Below are 19203 nucleotides of genomic sequence, written 5' to 3' on the forward strand. Positions count from 1 at the left end.
GGAGCTCCAGATGAAGGAGACTGGAAAACACAGAGAGTGAGATTAGGGTCGGGAGCTCCTGATGAAGGAGACTGGAAAACACAGAGTGAGATTAGGGTAGGGAGCTCTCGATGAAGGAGACTGTAAAACACAGAGAGTGAGATTAGGGTGGGGAGCTCCTGATGAAGGAGACTGGAAAACACAGAGAGTGAGATTAGGGTCTGGAGCTCCTGATGAAGGAGACTGGAAAACACAGAGTGAGATTAGGGTCTGGAGCTCCTGATGAAGGAGACTGGAAAACACAGAGTGAGATTAGGGTAGGGAGCTCCTGATGAAGGAGACGGTAAAACACAGAGAGTGAGATTAGGGTGGGGAGCTCCTGATGAAGGAGACTGGAAAACACAGAGAGTGAGATTAGGGTCGGGAGCTCCTGATGAAGGAGACTGGAAAACACAGAGAGTGAAATTAGGGTCGGGAGCTCCTGATGAAGGAGACTGGAAAACACAGAGAGTGAGATTAGGGTAGGGAGCTCCTGATGAAGGACACAGGAAAACACAGAGAGTGAAATTAGGTTCGGGAGCTACTGATGAAGGAGACTGGAAAACACAGAGAGTGAGATTAGGGTCGGGAGCTCCTGATGAAGGAGATAGTAAAACACAGAGAGTGAAATTAGAGTTGGGAGCTCCTGATGAAGGAGACTGTGAAACACAGAGAGTGAGATTAGCGTCGGGAGCCCCTGATGAAGGAGACTGGAAAACACAGAGAGTGAGATTAGGGTAGGGAGCTCCTGATGAAGGAGACTGGAAAACACAGAGAGTGAGATTAGGTTCGGGAGCTCCTGATGAAGGAGAATGTAAAACACACAGAGAGTGAGATTAGGGAAGGGAGCTCCTGATGAAGGTGACTGGAAAACACTGAGAGTGAGATTAGGGTAGGGAGCTCCTGATGAAGGAGACTGGAAAACACAGAGAGTGAGATTAGGGTAGGGAGCTCCTGATGAAGGAGACGGTAAAACACAGAGAGTGCGATTAGGGTCGGGAGCTCCTCATGAAGGAGAATGTAAAACACAGAGAATGAGATTAGGGTAGGGAGCTCCTGATGAAGGAGACTGTAAAACACAGAGAGTGAAATTAGGGTCGGGAGCTCCTCATGAAGGAGAATGTAAAACACAGAGAATGAGATTAGGGTAGGGAGCTCCTGCTGAAGCGGACTGGAAAACACAGAGAGTGAGATTAAGGTCGGGAGCTCCTGATGAAGGAGACTGGAAAACACCGAGAGTGAGATTAGGGTAGGGAGCTCCTGATGAAGGAGACTGGAAAACACAGAGAGTGAGATTTGGGTAGGGATCTCCTGATGAAGGAGACTGGAAAACACAGAGAGTGAGATTTGGGTAGGGAGCTCCTGATTAAGAAGACTGTAAAACACAGAGACTGAGATTAGCGTCGGGAGCTCCAGATGAAGGAGACTGGAAAACACAGAGAGTGAAATTAGGGTAGGGAGCTCCTGATGAAGGAGACTGGAAAACACAGAGAGTGAGATTTGGGTAGGGAGCTCCTGATTAAGAAGACTGTAAAACACAGAGACTGAGATTAGCGTCGGGAGCTCCAGATGAAGGAGACTGGAAAACACAGAGAGTGAAATTAGGGTAGGGAGCTCCTGATGAAGGAGACTGGAAAACACAGAGAGTGAGATTAGGGTAGGGAGATCCTGATGAAGGAGACTGGAAAACACAGAGAGTGAGATTAGGGTAGGGAGCTCGTGATGAAGGAGACTGTAAAACACAGAGGTGGAGATTAGTGTCGGGTGCTCCTGATGAAGGAGACTGTAAAACACTGCGCGTGAGATTAAGGTAGGGAGCACCTTATGAAGGAGACTGTAAAACGCAGAGAGTGAGATTAGGGTAGGGAGCTCCTGATGAAGGAGACTGTAAAACACAGAGAGTGAGATTAGTTTAGGGAGCTCCTGATGAAGGAGACTGGAAAACACAGAGAGTGAGATTAGGGTCGGGAGCTCCTGATGAAGGAGACTGTAAAACACAGAGACTGAGATTAGGGTCGGGAGCTCCGGATGAAGGAGATTGTAAAACACAGAGAGTGAAATTAGGGTCGGGAGCTCCTGATGAAGGAGACTGTAAAACACAGAGAGTGAGATTAGGGTCGGGAGCTCCTGCTGAAGGGGACTGGAAAACACAGAGAGTGAGATTAGGGTCGGGAGCTCCTGATGAAGGAGACTGTAAAACACAGAGACTGAGATTAGGGTCGGGAGCTCCGGATGAAGGAGATTGTAAAACACAGAGAGTGAAATTAGGGTCGGGAGCTCCTGATGAAGGAGACTGTAAAACACAGAGAGTGAGATTAGGGTCGGGAGCTCCGGATGAAGGAGACTGTAAAACACAGAGACTGAGATTAGGGTCGGGAGCTCCTGATGAAGGAGACTGGAAAACACCGAGATTGAGATTAGGGTCGGGAGCTCCTGATGAAGGAGACTGGAAAACACAGAGACTGAGATTAGGGTCGGGAGCTCCTGATGAAGAAGACTGGAAAACACAGAGAGTGAGATTAGGGTAGGGAGCTCCTGATGAAGGAGACTGTAATACACCGAGAGTGAGATTAGGGTTGGGAGCTCCTGATGATGGAGACTGTAAAACACCGAGAGTGAGATTAGGGTTGGGAGCTCCTGATGAAGGAGACTGTAAAACACCGAGAGTGAGATTAGGGTTGGGAGCTCCTGATGAAGGAGACTGGAAAACACAGAGTGAGATTAGGGTAGGGAGCTCCTGATGAAGGAGACTGTAAAACACCGAGAGTGAGATTAGGGTTGGGAGCTCCTGATGAAGGAGACTGTAAAACACCGAGAGTGAGATTAGGGTTGGGAGCTCCTGATGAAGGAGACTGAAAAACACAGAGAGTGAGATGAGGGTAGGGAGCTCCTGATAAAGGAGACTAGAAAACACAGAGAGTGAGATTAGGGTAGGGAGCTCCTGATGAAGGAGACTGGAAAACACAGAGTGAGATTAGGGTAGGGTGCTCCTGATGAAGGAAACTGTAAAACACAGAGAGTGAGATTAAGGTAGGGAGCTCCAGATGAAGGAGACTGGAAAACACAGAGAGTGAGATTAGGGTCGGGAGCTCCTGATGAAGGAGACTGGAAAACACAGAGTGAGATTAGGGTAGGGAGCTCTCGATGAAGGAGACTGTAAATCACAGAGAGTGAGATTAGGGTAGGGAGCTCCTGATGAAGGAGAATGTAAAACACAGAGAGTGAGATTAGGGTCGGGAGCTCCTGATGAAGGAGACTAGAAAACACAGAGTGAGATTAGGGTCTGGAGCTCCTGATGAAGGAGACTGGAAAACACAGAGAGTGAGATTAGGGTAGGAAGCTCCTGATGAAGGAGACAGGAAAACACAGTACGAGATTAGGGTCTGGAGCTCCTGATGAAGGAGACTGGAAAACACAGAGTGAGATTAGGGTAGGGAGCTCCTGATGAAGGAGACTGTAAAACACAGAGATTGAGATTAGGGTCGGTAGCTCCTGATGAAGGAGACGGTAAAACACAGAGAGTGAGATTAGGGTGGGGAGCTCCTGATGAAGGAGAATGTAAAACACAGAGAGTGAGATTAGGGTAGGGAGCTACTGATGAAGGAGACTGGAAAACACAGAGAGTGAGATTAGGGTAGGGAGCTCCTGATGAAGGACACAGGAAAACACAGAGAGTGAGATTAGGGTCGGGAGCTACTGATGAAGGAGATTGTAAAACACAGAGAGTGAGATTAGGGTCGGGAGCTCCTGATGAAGGAGAATGTAAAACACAGAGAGTGAGATTAGGGTTGGGAGCTCCTGATGAAGGAGACTGTAAATCACAGAGAGTGAAATTAGGGTTGGGAGCTCCTGATGAAGGAGACTGTAAAACACAGAGAGTGAGATTAGCGTCGGGAGCCCCTGATGAAGGAGACTGTAAAACACAGAGAGTGAGATTAGGGTAGGGAGCTACTGATGAAGGAGACTGGAAAACACAGAGAGTGAGATTAGGGTAGGGAGCTCCTGATGAAGGACACAGGAAAACACAGAGAGTGAGATTAGGGTCGGGAGCTACTGATGAAGGAGATTGTAAAACACAGAGAGTGAGATTAGGGTCGGGAGCCCCTGATGAAGGAGACTGGAAAACACAGAGAGTGAGATTAGGGTAGGGAGCTACTGATGAAGGAGACTGGAAAACACAGAGAGTGAGATTAGGGTCGGGAGCTACTGATGAAGGAGATTGTAAAACACAGAGAGTGAGATTAGGGTCGGGAGCCCCTGATGAAGGAGACTGGAAAACACAGAGAGTGAGATTAGGGTAGGGAGCTACTGATGAAGGAGACTGGAAAACACAGAGAGTGAGATTAGGGTAGGGAGCTCCTGATGAAGGACACAGGAAAACACAGAGAGTGAGATTAGGGTCGGGAGCCCCTGATGAAGGAGACTGGAAAACACAGAGAGTGAGATTAGGGGAGGGAGCTACTGATGAAGGAGACTGGAAAACACAGAGAGTGAGATTAGGGTAGGGAGCTCCTGATGAAGGACACAGGAAAACACAGAGAGTGAGATTAGGGTAGGGAGCTACTGATGAAGGAGACTGGAAAACACAGAGAGTGAGATTAGCGTCGGGAGCCCCTGATGAAGGAGACTGGAAAACACAGAGAGTGAGATTAGGGTAGGGAGCTACTGATGAAGGAGACTGGAAAACACAGAGAGTGAGATTAGGGTAGGGAGCTCCTGATGAAGGACACAGGAAAACACAGAGAGTGAGATTAGGGTCGGGAGCTACTGATGAAGGAGATTGTAAAACACAGAGAGTGAGATTAGGGTCGGGAGCTCCTGATGAAGGAGATAGTAAATCACAGAGAGTGAAATTAAGGTAGGGAGCTCCTGATGAAGGAGACTGTAAAACGCAGAGAGTGAGATTAGGGTAGGGAGCTCCTGATGAAGGAGAATGTAAAACACAGAGAGTGAGATTAGGGTAGGGAGCTCCTGCTGAAGGGGACTGGAAAACACAGAGAGTGAGATTAGCGTCGGGAGCCCCTGATGAAGGAGACTGGAAAACACAGAGAGTGAGATTAGGGTAGGGAGCTCCTGATGAAGGAGACTGGAAAACACAGAGAGTGAGATTAGGGTAGGGAGCTCCTGATGAAGGAGACTGGAAAACACAGAGAGTGAGATTAGGGTATGGAGCTCCTGATGAAGGAGAATGTAAAACACACAGAGAGTGAGATTAGGGAAGGGAGCTCCTGATGAAGGTGACTGGAAAACACTGAGAGTGAGATTAGGGTCAGGAGCTCCTGATGAAGGAGACTGGAAAACACAGAGAGTGAGATTAGGGTAGGGAGCTCCTGATGAAGGAGACTGTAAAACACCGAGAGTGAGATTAGGGTAGGGAGCTCCTGATGAAGGAGAATGTAAAACACAGAGCGTGAGATTAGGGTAGGGAGCTCCTGCTGAAGGGGACTGGAAAACACAGAGAGTGAGATTAGGGTCGGGAGCTCCTGATTAAGGAGACTGTAAAACACAGAGACTGAGATTAGCGTCGGGGGCTCCAGATGAAGGAGACTGGAAAACACAGAGAGTGAAATTAGGGTAGGGAGCTCCTGATGAAGGAGACTGGAAAACACTGCGCGTGAGATTAAGGTAGGGAGCTCCTGATGAAGGAGACTGTAAAACGCAGAGAGTGAGATTAGGGTAGGGAGCTCATGATGAAGGAGACTGTAAAACACAGAGAGTGAGATTAGTTTAGGGAGCTCCTGATGAAGGAGACTGTAAAACACAGAGAGTGATATTAGGGTAGGGAGCTCGTGATGAAGGAGACTGTAAAACACAGAGGTGGAGATTAGGGTCGGGAGCTCCTGATGAAGGAGACTGTAAAACACTGCGCGTGAGATTAAGGTAGGGAGCTCCTGATGAAGGAGACTGTAAAACGCAGAGAGTGAGATTAGGGTAGGGAGCTCCTGATGAAGGAGAATGTAAAACACAGAGAGTGAGATTAGGGTAGGGAGCTCCTGCTGAAGGGGACTGGAAAACACAGAGAGTGAGATTAGGGTCGGGAGCTCCTGATGAAGGAGACTGGAAAACACCGAGAGTGAGATTAGGGTCGGGAGCTCCTGATTAAGGAGACTGTAAAACACAGAGACTGAGATTAGCGTCGGGGGCTCCAGATGAAGGAGACTGGAAAACACAGAGAGTGAAATTAGGGTAGGGAGCTCCTGATGAAGGAGACTGGAAAACACTGCGCGTGAGATTAAGGTAGGGAGCTCCTGATGAAGGAGACTGTAAAACGCAGAGAGTGAGATTAGGGTAGGGAGCTCATGATGAAGGAGACTGTAAAACACAGAGAGTGAGATTAGTTTAGGGAGCTCCTGATGAAGGAGACTGTAAAACACAGAGAGTGATATTAGGGTAGGGAGCTCGTGATGAAGGAGACTGTAAAACACAGAGGTGGAGATTAGGGTCGGGAGCTCCTGATGAAGGAGAATGAAAAACACAGAGAGTGAGATTAGGGTAGGGAGCTCATGATGAAGGAGACTGTAAAACACAGAGAGTGAGATTAGGGTAGGGAGCTCATGATGAAGGAGACTGTAAAACACAGAGAGTGAGATTAGTTTAGGGAGCTCCTGATGAAGGAGACTGTAAAACACAGAGAGTGATATTAGGGTAGGGAGCTCCTGATGAAGAGAATGTAAAACACAGAGAGTGAGATTAGGGTCGGGAGCTCCTGCTGAAGGGGACTGGAAAACACAGAGAGTGAGATTAGGGTCGGGAGCTCCTGATGAAGGAGACTGTAAAACACAGAGAGTGAAATTAGGGTCGGGAGCTCCTGATGAAGGAGAATGTAAAACACAGAGAGTGAGATTAGGGTCGGGCGCTCCTGATGAAGGAGACTGTAAAACACAGAGAGTGAGATTAGGGTCGGGAGCTCCTGATGAAGGAGACTGTAAAACACAGAGAGTGAAATTAGGGTCGGGAGCTCCTGATGAAGGAGACTGTAAAACACAGAGAGTGAGATTAGGGTCGGGAGCTCCTGATGAAGGAGACTGTAAAACACAGAGAGTGAGATTAGGGTCGGGAGCTCCTGATGAAGGAGAATGTAAAACACAGAGAGTGAGATTAGGGTCGGGAGCTCCTGATGAAGGAGACTGTAAAACACAGAGAGTGAGATTAGGGTCGGGAGCTCCTGATGAAGGAGACTGTAAAACACAGAGAGTGAAATTAGGGTCGGGAGCTCCTGATGAAGGAGAATGTAAAACACAGAGAGTGAGATTAGGGTCGGGAGCTCCTGATGAAGGAGACTGTAAAACACAGAGAGTGAGATTAGGGTCGGGAGCTCCTGATGAAGGAGACTGTAAAACACAGAGAGTGAAATTAGGGTCGGGAGCTCCTGATGAAGGAGACTGTAAAACACAGAGAGTGAGATTAGGGTCGGGAGCTCCTGATGAAGGAGACTGTAAAACACAGAGAGTGAGATTAGGGTCGGGAGCTCCTGATGAAGGAGACTGTAAAACACAGAGAGTGAAATTAGGGTCGGGAGCTCCTGATGAAAGAGAATGTAAAACACAGAGAGTGAGATTAGGGTAGGGAGCTCCTGCTGAAGGGGACTGTAAAACACAGAGAGTGAGATTAGGGTCGGGAGCTCCTGATGAAGGAGACTGTAAAACACAGAGAGTGAAATTAGTTTAGGGAGCTCCTGATGAAGGAGACTGTAAAACACAGAGACTGAGATTAGGGTCGGGAGCTCCTGATGAAGGAGACTGGAAAACACAGAGAGTGAAATTAGGGTCGGGAGCTCCTGATGAAGGAGACTGTAAAACACAGAGAGTGAGATTAAGGTCGGGAGCTCCTGATGAAGGAGACTGTAAAACAACGAGATTGAGATTAGGGTCGGGACCTCCTGATGAAGGAGACTGTAAAACACAGAGACTGAGATTAGGGTCGGGAGCTCCTGATGAAGGAGACTGTAAAACACAGAGAGTGAAATTATGGTCGGGAGCTCCTGATGAAGGAGACTGTAAAACACAGAGACTGAGATTAGGGTCGGGAGCTCCTGATGAAGGAGACTGTAAAACACAGAGAGTGAGATTAGGGTAGGGAGCTCCTGATGAAGGAGACTGGAAAACACAGAGAGTGAGATTAGGGTAGGGAGCTCCTGATGAAGGAGACTGGAAAACACCGAGATTGAGATTAGGGTCGGGTGCTCCAGATGAAGGAGAATGTAAAACACAGAGATTGAGATTAGGGTCGGGTGCTCCTGATGAAGTAGAATGTAAAACACAGAGATTGAGATTAGGGTCGGGAGCTCCTGATGAAGGAGACTGTAAAACACAGAGATTGAGATTAGGGTAGGGAGCTCCTGATGACGGAGACCGGAAAACACCGAGAGTGAGATTAGGGTAGGGAGCTCCTGATGAAGGAGAATGTAAAACGCAGAGAGTGATATTAGTGTAGGGAGCTCCTGATGAAGGAGACTGTAAAACACAGAGAGTGATATTAGGGTAGGAGCTCCCGATGAAGGAGACTGTAAAACACAGAGAGTGAGATTAGGGTAGGGAGCTCCCGATGAAGGAGAATGTAAAACACAGAGATTGAGATTAGGGTAGGGAGCTCCTGATGAAGGAGAATGTAAAACACAGAGAGTGAGATTAGGGTGGGGAGCTCCTGATGAAGGAGACTGGAAAACACAGAGAGTGAGATTAGGGTCGGGAGCTCCCGATGAAGGAGACTGTAAAACACAGAGAGTGAGATTAGGGTAGGGAGCTCCCGATGAAGGAGAATGTAAAACACAGAGATTGAGATTAGGGTAGGGAGCTCCTGATGAAGGAGAATGTAAAACACAGAGAGTGAGATTAGGGTGGGGAGCTCCTGATGAAGGAGACTGGAAAACACAGAGAGTGAGATTAGGGTCGGGAGCTCCCGATGAAGGAGACTGGAAAACACAGAGAGTGAGATTAGGGTCGGGAGCTCCCGATGAAGGAGACTGGAAAACACAGAGAGTGAGATTAGGGTAGGGAGCTCCCGATGAAGGAGAATGTAAAACACAGAGATTGAGATTAGGGTAGGGAGCTACTGATGAAGGAGAATGTAAAACACAGAGAGTGAGATTAGGGTCGGGAGCTCCTGATGAAGGAGAATGTAAAACACAGAGAGTGAGATTAGGGTCGGGAGCTCCTGATGAAGGAGATAGTAAATCACAGAGAGTGAAATTAGGGTTGGGAGCTCCTGATGAAGGAGACTGTAAAACACAGAGAGTGAGATTAGCGTCGGGAGCCCCTGATGAAGGAGACTGGAAAACACAGAGAGTGAGATTAGGGTAGGGAGCTCCTGATGAAGGAGAATGTAAAACACAGAGAGTGAGATTAGGGAAGGGAGCTCCTGATGAAGGAGACTGTAAAACACAGAGAGTGATATTAGGGTAGGGAGCTCGTGATGAAGGAGACTGTAAAACACAGAGGTGGAGATTAGGGTCGGGTGCTCCTGATGAATGAGACTGTAAAACACTGCGCGTGAGATTAAGGTAGGGAGCTCCTGATGAAGGAGACTGTAAAACACCGAGAGTGAGATTAGGGTAGGGAGCTCCTGATGAAGGAGAATGTAAAACACAGAGAGTGAGATTAGGGTAGGGAGCTCCTGCTGAAGGGGACTGGAAAACACAGGGAGTGAGATTAGGGTCGGGAGCTCCTGATGAAGGAGACTGGAAAACACCGAGAGTGAGATTAGGGTAGGGAGCTCCTGATGAAGGAGACTGGAAAACACAGAGAGTGAAATTAGGGTCGGGAGCTCCTGATTAAGGAGACTGTAAAACACAGAGACTGAGATTAGCGTCGGGAGCTCCAGATGAAGGAGACTGGAAAACACAGAGAGTGAAATTAGGGTAGGGAGCTCCTGATGAAGGAGACTGTAAAACACCGAGAGTGAGATTAGGGTAGGGAGCTCCTGATGAAGGAGACTGGAAAACACAGAGAGTGAAATTAGGGTCGGGAGCTCCTGATTAAGGAGACTGTAAAACACAGAGACTGAGATTAGCGTCGGGAGCTCCAGATGAAGGAGACTGGAAAACACAGAGAGTGAGATTAGGGTCGGGAGCTCCTGATTAAGGAGACTGTAAAACACAGAGACTGAGATTAGCGTCGGGAGCTCCAGATGAAGGAGACTGGAAAACACAGAGAGTGAGATTAGGGTCGGGAGCTCCTGATTAAGGAGACTGTAAAACACAGAGACTGAGATTAGCGTCGGGAGCTCCAGATGAAGGAGACTGGAAAACACAGAGAGTGAAATTAGGGTAGGGAGCTCCTGATGAAGGAGACTGGAAAACACAGAAAGTGAGATTTGGGTAGGGAGCTCCTGATAAAGGAGACTGGAAAACACAAAGAGTGAGATTAGGGTCGGTTGCTCCTGATGAAGGAGACTGTAAAACACTGCGCGTGAGATTAAGGTAGGGAGCTCCTGATGAAGGAGACTGTAAAACGCAGAGAGTGAGATTAGGGTAGGGAGCTCCTGATGAAGGAGACTGTAAAACACAGAGAGTGAGATTAGTTTAGGGAGCTCCTGATGAAGGAGACTGTAAAACACAGAGAGTGATATTAGGGTAGGGAGCTCGTGATGAAGGAGACTGTAAAACACAGAGGTGGAGATTAGGGTCGGGTGCTCCTGATGAATGAGACTGTAAAACACTGCGCGTGAGATTAAGGTAGGGAGCTCCTGATGAAGGAGACTGTAAAACGCAGAGAGTGAGATTAGGGTAGGGAGCTCATGATGAAGGAGACTGTAAAACACAGAGAGTGAGATTAGTTTCGGGAGCTCCTGATGAAGGAGACTGTAAAACACAGAGAGTGAGATTAGGGAAGGGATCTCCCGATGAAGGAGAAGATAAAACACAGAGAGTGAGATTAGGGTAGGGAGCTCCTGATGAAGGAGAATGTAAAACACAGAGAGTGAGAATAGGGTGGGGAGCTCCTGATGAAGGAGACTGGAAAACACAGAGAGTGAGATTAGGGTAGGGAGCTCCCGATGAAGGAGAATGTAAAACACAGAGAGTGAGAATAGGGTGGGGAGCTCCTGATGAAGGAGACTGGAAAACACAGAGAGTGAGATTAGGGTCGGGAGCTCCCGATGAAGGAGACTGGAAAACACAGAGAGTGAGATTAGGGTAGGAGCTCCCGATGAAGGAGAATGTAAAACACAGAGAGTGAGAATAGGGTGGGGAGCTCCTGATGAAGGAGACTGGAAAACACAGAGAGTGAGATTAGGGTCGGGAGCTCCCGATGAAGGAGACTGGAAAACACAGAGAGTGAGATTAGGGTAGGGAGCTCCCGATGAAGGAGAATGTAAAACACAGAGATTGAGATTAGGGTAGGGAGCTCCTGATGAAGGACAATGTAAAACACAGAGAGTGAGATCAGGGTCGGGAGCTCCTGATGAAGGAGAATGTAAAACACAGAGATTGAGATTAGGGTCGGGAGCTCCTGATGAAGGAGACCAGAAAACACAGAGAGTGAGATTAGGGTCGGGAGCTCCTGATGAAGGAGAATGTAAAACACAGAGAGTGAGATTATGGTCGGGAGCTCCTGATGAAGGAGAATGTAAAACACAGAGAGTGAGATTAGGGTAGGGAGCTCCTGATGATGGAGAATGTAAAACGCAGTGAGTGAGATTAGGGTAGGGAGCTCCTGATGAAGGAGACTGTAAAACGCAGAGAGTGATATTAGGGTAGGGAGCTCCTGATGAAGGAGACTGTAAAACACAGAGAGTGATATTAGGGTCGGGAGCTCCCGATGAAGGAGAATGTAAAACACAGAGAGTGAGATTAGGGTAGGGAGCTCCCGATGAAGTAGAATGTAAAACACAGAGAGTGAGAATAGGGTGGGGAGCTCCTGATGAAGGAGACTGGAAAACACAGAGAGTGAGATTAGGGTCGGGAGCTCCCGATGAAGGAGAATGTAAAACACAGAGAGTGAGATTAGGGTAGGGAGCTCCCGATGAAGTAGAATGTAAAACACAGAGAGTGAGATTAGGGTTGGGAGCTCCCGATGAAGGAGACTGTGAGACACAGAGAGTGAGATTCGGGTGGGTAGCTCCCGATGAAGGAGACCTTAAAACACAAAGAGTGAGTTTCGGGTAGGGAGATGCTAATGATGAGCTGGGATCAGCAGCAGCATGAGTTACCAAATTGTTTTCCTTTGTGTTGACATCTGTGCAATCGCACATGACGCTTCCTTTTTCTGATGTTTTTTTTATCTCCACCTGCCTTGATTGTTTCCTTTCTTAAAATTGAATGTTCTGAGTCTTGTGTTGTTTGGCATCTGCTACCTCTAGAACAACAAATGCTGAATCGAATGATTCATTCCAGGGAGTATCAATGCTCGCAGTGTCGGAGAACTGATTACTTGACATGAATACTGACCTCATTCAAGGAGTGCACAAGGTGTAAACACACTGATAGCACAGAATATTTGCACTGGCTTCATTGCAAGAATGTGAAGGAAATGTTTCCCGAACTGATGAAACATGAGACATGGCAGGAGAGCAGCACCTGAACAATGTTTTAGAGTGGAAGGCACTGGCATAGTGTTTATACCACTGCATGCGTAACCTACAGGCTGAAGCTAAATCTCTGGGGACATGGGTTCAAACCCCACTTTGACTAACCCACAGCTGAACATGTTGGGAGCAGTGAGATAGATGGTACAATTTTAAAGCGGGTACAGGAACAGTGCGACCAGTGGTATATGTATATAAATCTTTCAAGGTTGCAGGACAAGTTGGGAAGCCTATTAAAACAGCATACGAGATCCTTGGTTTTATAAATAGAGGCTTTGATACAAAAAGAAAATTATGCTAAACCTTTATAAAAACTGGTTTGCCTTCAGCTTGAGTAATGTGCTTAATTCTGGACACCTCACTTTATAAATACATGGATTGGAAAAAATTACAGGGCTCGAGGGAAAGAACAGTTGGAATGGAAGTAATTGGATAGTTCTGTGCAAGAGCTAGCATCAACTTCCAGGCCAAATGACCTCCTTCTGTATCAATTCGACAACCACAGATCTGTAGAGTCACACCACCATCCAACATCTTTTTCACCTCCTGACTCCCCAAAGCCTGTCCACCATCTGTAAGGCACAAGTCAGAAGTATGATGGAATACTTTCCACTTGCCTGGATGGGTGTACCTCCAACAACAGTCAAGAAGCTTTACACCATCCAGAACAAAGCAGCCCACTTGATTGGCACACCATGCACAAACATTCATTCCCTCCACCACCAACGCACAGTGGCAGCAGTGTGTACCATCTACAAGATGCACTGCAGCAATGCACCAAGGCTCCTTAGACAACACCTTCCAAACCCTTCCAAACGACCTCTACCAACTAGAAGGATGAGGGCAGCAGATGGATGGGACACACCACCACCTGCAAGTTCCCCTCCAAGTCACACACCATCCTAACTTGGAACTATATCACCGTTCCTTCACTGTCGCTGGGTCAAAATCCTGGAACTCCCTTCCTAACAGTACTGTGGGTATACATATCCCACATGGACTGCAGAGTTTCAAGAAGGCAGCTCACCAGCACCTTCTCAAGGGCAATTAAGGATGGGCAATAAATGCTGGCCTGGCCAGCAATGCCCACATCCCAAGAATAATGAAAAAAACACAGGTTTATGAACTTTGGGGTGAGAAACTCCAACGTTTTATTTGTATTTCCAAGTGATCACTCACTAACAAAGAGAGTTTCAAGCCTTGTTGTGATTCTGAGGATCTGGCATCCTATTTTAGTGAGGAATATTTACTGAGGCCATTTTCCATCCTTCCCCTCGACAAAACAGTTGGCTTTGTTAGGCATTTGGATATCTCTTGTATTTTTGTTATGCTGTGAGGCATTTGTTAGTATCTCTTGTATTTCTGTTCAAAAGTAAAATGTAACCAGTTGTGGTGTGGACCAACATGTGGAGCTCACCCGGGTTGTGAAGATGTAGAGGCGAAGGACATCGGGAAGAAGGGTGAAGAATTCTGACCGAAGACATCGTCGCTGGGGTTCATGTTGGACTTTTTCAAAATGAAGACAATTTAAGTGAACTCAGACACCAACAGATACACACATAGACAGATGACTCAGGACATGCTACTGATGATAGTCTGGGCTGTTACATCATCAAACAGCCTACCCACAACCACACTCCTGGACAATGGCCTTTTGAAAAATGTGCGAATGTTTTCCTTCTCACCTTATCAAGATGCAAATGTCACATCCAGGTTGGTACGCACCTGAGACCACCACCCCCCCCACCCCCACCCCTTGCTGACAGCAGGATATGATCACATGCAGGCAGTCTTGCATAACCAGTGTGGGATTGATCAGGCATTAAAACCCAATTGGATGACCTGATTCAAAACATTACCTTATATGTCGAGGGGCCAGGGTTAGAAAGGGGTATAAAGCCACAGTTCACAAAGACATTGTTGCTGCAGCCAGGAAATGTGACTTGATCAGTCACAGGAAGTCATGCAGAAGACATCATTCAGCAGACCTGACCACTTGGGAACGAACTTCTGTCCAGAGGTCTACTATGTAACTGGTGTTGTAAGTATATGATATTGCTTGGTGGGTTAATAAAGGTGTTCCACATGAAGTGGAAATTGCCTCCAAAGTCTGTTTTGTGCAATTGATATTCAGTACAGGGCCAGGACCTTAGAGGGAAGTGAAACCCGTGTGCTGGGTATGTGTCTCAGTCCCCGAATATATGGGTGATCTCCACAGAATGAAAAGAGGATCCCAGACATTACGGCTATTCAACCTACACCTCAGTGACAATTTGGCACCTCTCCTTTGACTTCTCATATTCACTTCTTTAAATATTAAACATCTGAAACACAATCCTTGTCTTCTTATCCTTTAATATTATGCCACTTTCCCTCTTTCACGTCAGTTTCTCCATTTATACTTTCATGGGATATGCAGGAAAGACTCGCACTCTTGTATCATTTCAAAATTCCCTAACCATTCAAGCAATTTTGTGGCTTTTCATACCCTTTGTGCTTACATTTTTGAAATTTCCTTTAGCACTGAAATAATCCCTAGCTTATCCTTTCCTCACTCACAGTTGTGCTAAGAGCAAGAGAAGTGATCTCATGACTTAACAATGATTTCTCATGTGTTAGAATAATTCACTTTTCATCTGTGGAGCGAGAAACAAAGTTAACATTTCAGGTCTGTGACCTTTCATCAGAACTATTGAAAGTTAGAAATGGAATAAGTTTTGAACAAGTGAAAGCCATGTGGGGGGAAGAAGAACAAAAGGAAAGATCTGTGTTAGTTTAGAGGGCAGGAGAGATCAAATGACACAATGTTTCATGGTACAAGGGGAAGTGGTATTGTCACTGGACTAGTAACCCAGAGACCCAGGGTATTTCTCTGGGGACATGGGTTCAAATCCCACCACAGCAGAAGGTGGAATTTGGATTCAATAAATAAATCTGGAAGTAAAAGCTAGTCTAATGATGGCCATGAAACCATTGTCGATTGTTGTAAAAACCCACCTGGTTCACCAATGTCCTTTAGGGAAGGAGATCTGCTGTCCTTACCTGGTCTGGCCTACATGTGACTCCAGACCCACAGCAATGTAGTTGACTCTTACATGCCCTCTGAAATGGCCGATCAAGCCACTCAGTTGTATCTAACTGCTACAAAGTCAATAGCACTGTGGGTGTACCTACCCCACATGGACTGCGGTGGTTCAAGAAGGCAGCTCACCACCACCTTCTCAAGGGCAATTAGAGATGGGCAATAAATGCTGGCCTGGCCAGCAACACCCACATCCCATGCATGAATTAAAAAAAACAAAGCCAAAGGGAGTGATAATGGAACAAGTGAAAAACAAGAGATGTGCCTGGATAAGGGCTGAATGGCAGGATAACAGCTGTCTGAATGTACAGTAAAGGGATTAAGACAGAGACAAGAGAAAAAAAATCAAAATGGGAGCAGAGATTATGATCTAAAATGATTGAACTCAATGTTGAGCTCAGAAGGCTGTGAAGTGCCCAGTCGAAAGATGAGGTTCCTCGAGCTTGTGTTGAGTTTCATTGGAACACTGTAGCAGGTCAAGGACTGAAAGATGAGTGGAACAAGGTAGAGAATTGAAATGACAAGCAACACGAAGCTCGGGGTCATGCTTGCAGACTGAACAGAGGTGTTCTGCATTTGGTCTTCCCATCGTGAGCAGTGAGTACAGGATACTAAATTGAAAGTACAAGTAAATCACTGTTTCACTCTGTTCAGTCCACAGTTGTTTTTTGGACTGGAGGACAGTATATAGTGGGGTTCCCCAGGGGTCAGCGTTAGGACACCTGCTTTTCTTGATATATATTAATGACCTTGACTTGGTTGTGCAGGGCACAATTTCAAAATTTGCAGATGAAAGAATTGGAAAGAAAAATAAATTGTGAACTGTGAGGAGGACAGTGATAGACTTCAAGAGGACAGAGACAGGCTGGTGGAATGGGCAGGCACATGGCGTAAGGAATTTAATGCAGAGAAGTGTGAAATGATCCATTTTGATAGGAAGAATGAGGAGAGGCAATATAAAATAAAGGATACCATTCTAAAGGGGAGGGGGTGCAGAAACAGAGAGAACTGGGGTATTTGTGCACAAACCATTGAAGGTTGCTGGGCAGGCTGAGAAAGCAATTAATAAAGCATATGGGATCCTGGGCTTTATAAATAGAGACAGAGTACAAAAGCAAGGAAGTTATGATAAACCTGAATTAAACACTGGTTCAGTCTCAACTGGAGGACGGTGTCCAGTTCTGAGCACCACACTTCCAGAAGGATGTGAAGGCATGAGAGAGTGCAGAAATGATTCATGAGAATGGTCCCAGGGATGAGGAACTTCAGGTACATGGATAGGTTGGAAAAGCTGGGGCTGTTCTCCTTGGAGAAGAGAAGATTAAGTGGAGATTAGATAGAGGTGTTCAAAATCATGAGGCGTCTGTGCAGAGCAGACAGGGAGAAATTGTTCCCATTGGCAGAAGAATCCAGAACCAGAGGACACTGATTTAAGGTGATGGGCAAAAGAAGCAACAGTGACATGAGGCAAACTTTACACAGCGAGTTGTTGGGATCTGGAATGCACTGCCTGAGAGCATGACGGAGGCAGATTCAATTGAGGACTTCAAAAGAGACCTGGATAACTTTCTGAACAGAAAAAAATTGCAGGGCTACAGGGAAAGGCCAGGGAGTGGAAAGAGGTGTGTTGCTCTTGCAGAGAGCTGGCATAGACACAATGGACTGAATGGCCTCCTTCTGCGCTGTAACCATTCTGTGATTCTATAGGGCAATCCCCACATCCTAGGAACCAGTCTCGTGAACCTTTGTTGCACACCCTCTAAGGAAAGCATATCCTTTCTTAGGTAAGGAGATGAAACTGTACACAGTACCTAAAGTGGGATCTCACCAAGGCATTGTCTATATACTCAGTGTCTGTCTCTTTACTTACCCACAATTTTTCCCTTATATCTTTATTCATCTGCGGTATCTTGTTTTTAGTTTGCTTTTGATTTAGAGTATTAGAATCAGTATGGCACAGAAGGAGGCCATTCGGCCTATCAAGTTCATGTTGGCTCTCTCTCTCGAGCAATTAAATCCCCCGCTCTATCCCCGTAGCCCTGCATGTTTCTTTCCCTCACGTGTCCACCCAATTTCCTTTTGAAAACATTGATTACCTCCGCTTCCATCACCCTTGTGGGCAACGAGGTCCTGGTCATTAGCACTCACTGCAAAAAAAAGTTCTTGCTCACATTCCCTTTGTATCTTTTCCCAAACCCTTAAATCTATTAGTCCTTGTACCATCAGATAACGTGAACAGCTTTTCATTGTCTATCTTATCTAAACCTGTCATAATCTTGTACATCTCTATAAAATCTCCCCACACTCTCCTTTACTCCAAGGAGAACAACACCAGCTTCTCCAACCTAACCTTGTAACTAAAATCCCCCATTCCCTGGAACCATTCTGGAAATCTCCTCTGCACCCTCTCAAGGACCCTCACATCCTTCCTAAAGTGTGGTGACCAGAACTGGATGCCAAACTCCAGTTGGGGCCTAACCAGAGCTTTATAAAGGTTCAGCATAACTTCCCTGCTTTTGTACTCAATGCCTCTCAAGATCCTATATACTTTGCTAACTACCCTCTCACTATCTCCTGCCACCTTCAAAGATCTATGCACATGAACCCCCAGGCACCTCTGTTCCTGCACATTCGTAGAATTGTGCCATTTAGTCTATTTTGCCTCTCCTTATCCCTTCTACCAGATGCATCACCTCACAGTTCTCTGTCATAAATTCCATCTGCCACTTCTCTGCCCATTCTGCTAGACTATCTATGTCCTGTTGCAGTTGATTGGTATCATCCTCATGATCTGCCATACTACCAAGTTTGGTATCATCGACAAAATTTGAAATTTTATTCTGAATTCCAATATCAAGATTATATCAAAAAAAGTCGTAGTACTAGCACTGACCCTTGGGAAACACCACTGTCTATCATCCTCCATTCTGGAAAAGTAACCGCGACTCACTGTTTTCTGTCTTTATGCCAATTTTTCTTTATCCAATTGGACACTGAGCCTCCTATTCCATGGGCCTCAATGTTGTTAACAAGCCTTTGAAGTTGTACTTTGTTAAATGCGTTCTTAAAATCCATATCGAAAACATCCACTGCATTCCCTTTATCAACTGTTGGAATTTTTTTGATGATATTACTTATTGCCTAGATAAAGGAGAACCAGTAGATGTGATGTATTTGGATTTTCAGAAGACTTTTGATAAGGTCAGTCATAGGAGGTTAGTAAACAAAATTAGAGCACATGGAATTGGGGGTAATATACTAGTATGGATTGAGAGTTGATTAACAGGCAGAAAACAGTAGGAATAAACTAGTTATTCTCAGGATGACAGGCTGTTACTATTGGGGTACCGCAAGGATCAGTGATGGGCCGCAGCTGTTCACAATCTATATGATTTGGATGTGGGGACCAAATGCAATATTTCCAAATTTGCTGATGACATAAAACTAGGTGGTGATAAAAGGGTCACTGACCTGAAACATTAACTCTGCTTCTGTCTCCACAGATGCTGCCAGACCTGCTGAGTATTTCTAGCATTTCTTGTTTTTATTTCAGATTTCCAGCATCTGCAGTATTTTGCTTT

This window comes from Heterodontus francisci, chromosome 11 (genome assembly GCF_036365525.1).
Source record: "Heterodontus francisci isolate sHetFra1 chromosome 11, sHetFra1.hap1, whole genome shotgun sequence".
NCBI lineage: Eukaryota > Metazoa > Chordata > Chondrichthyes > Heterodontiformes > Heterodontidae > Heterodontus > Heterodontus francisci.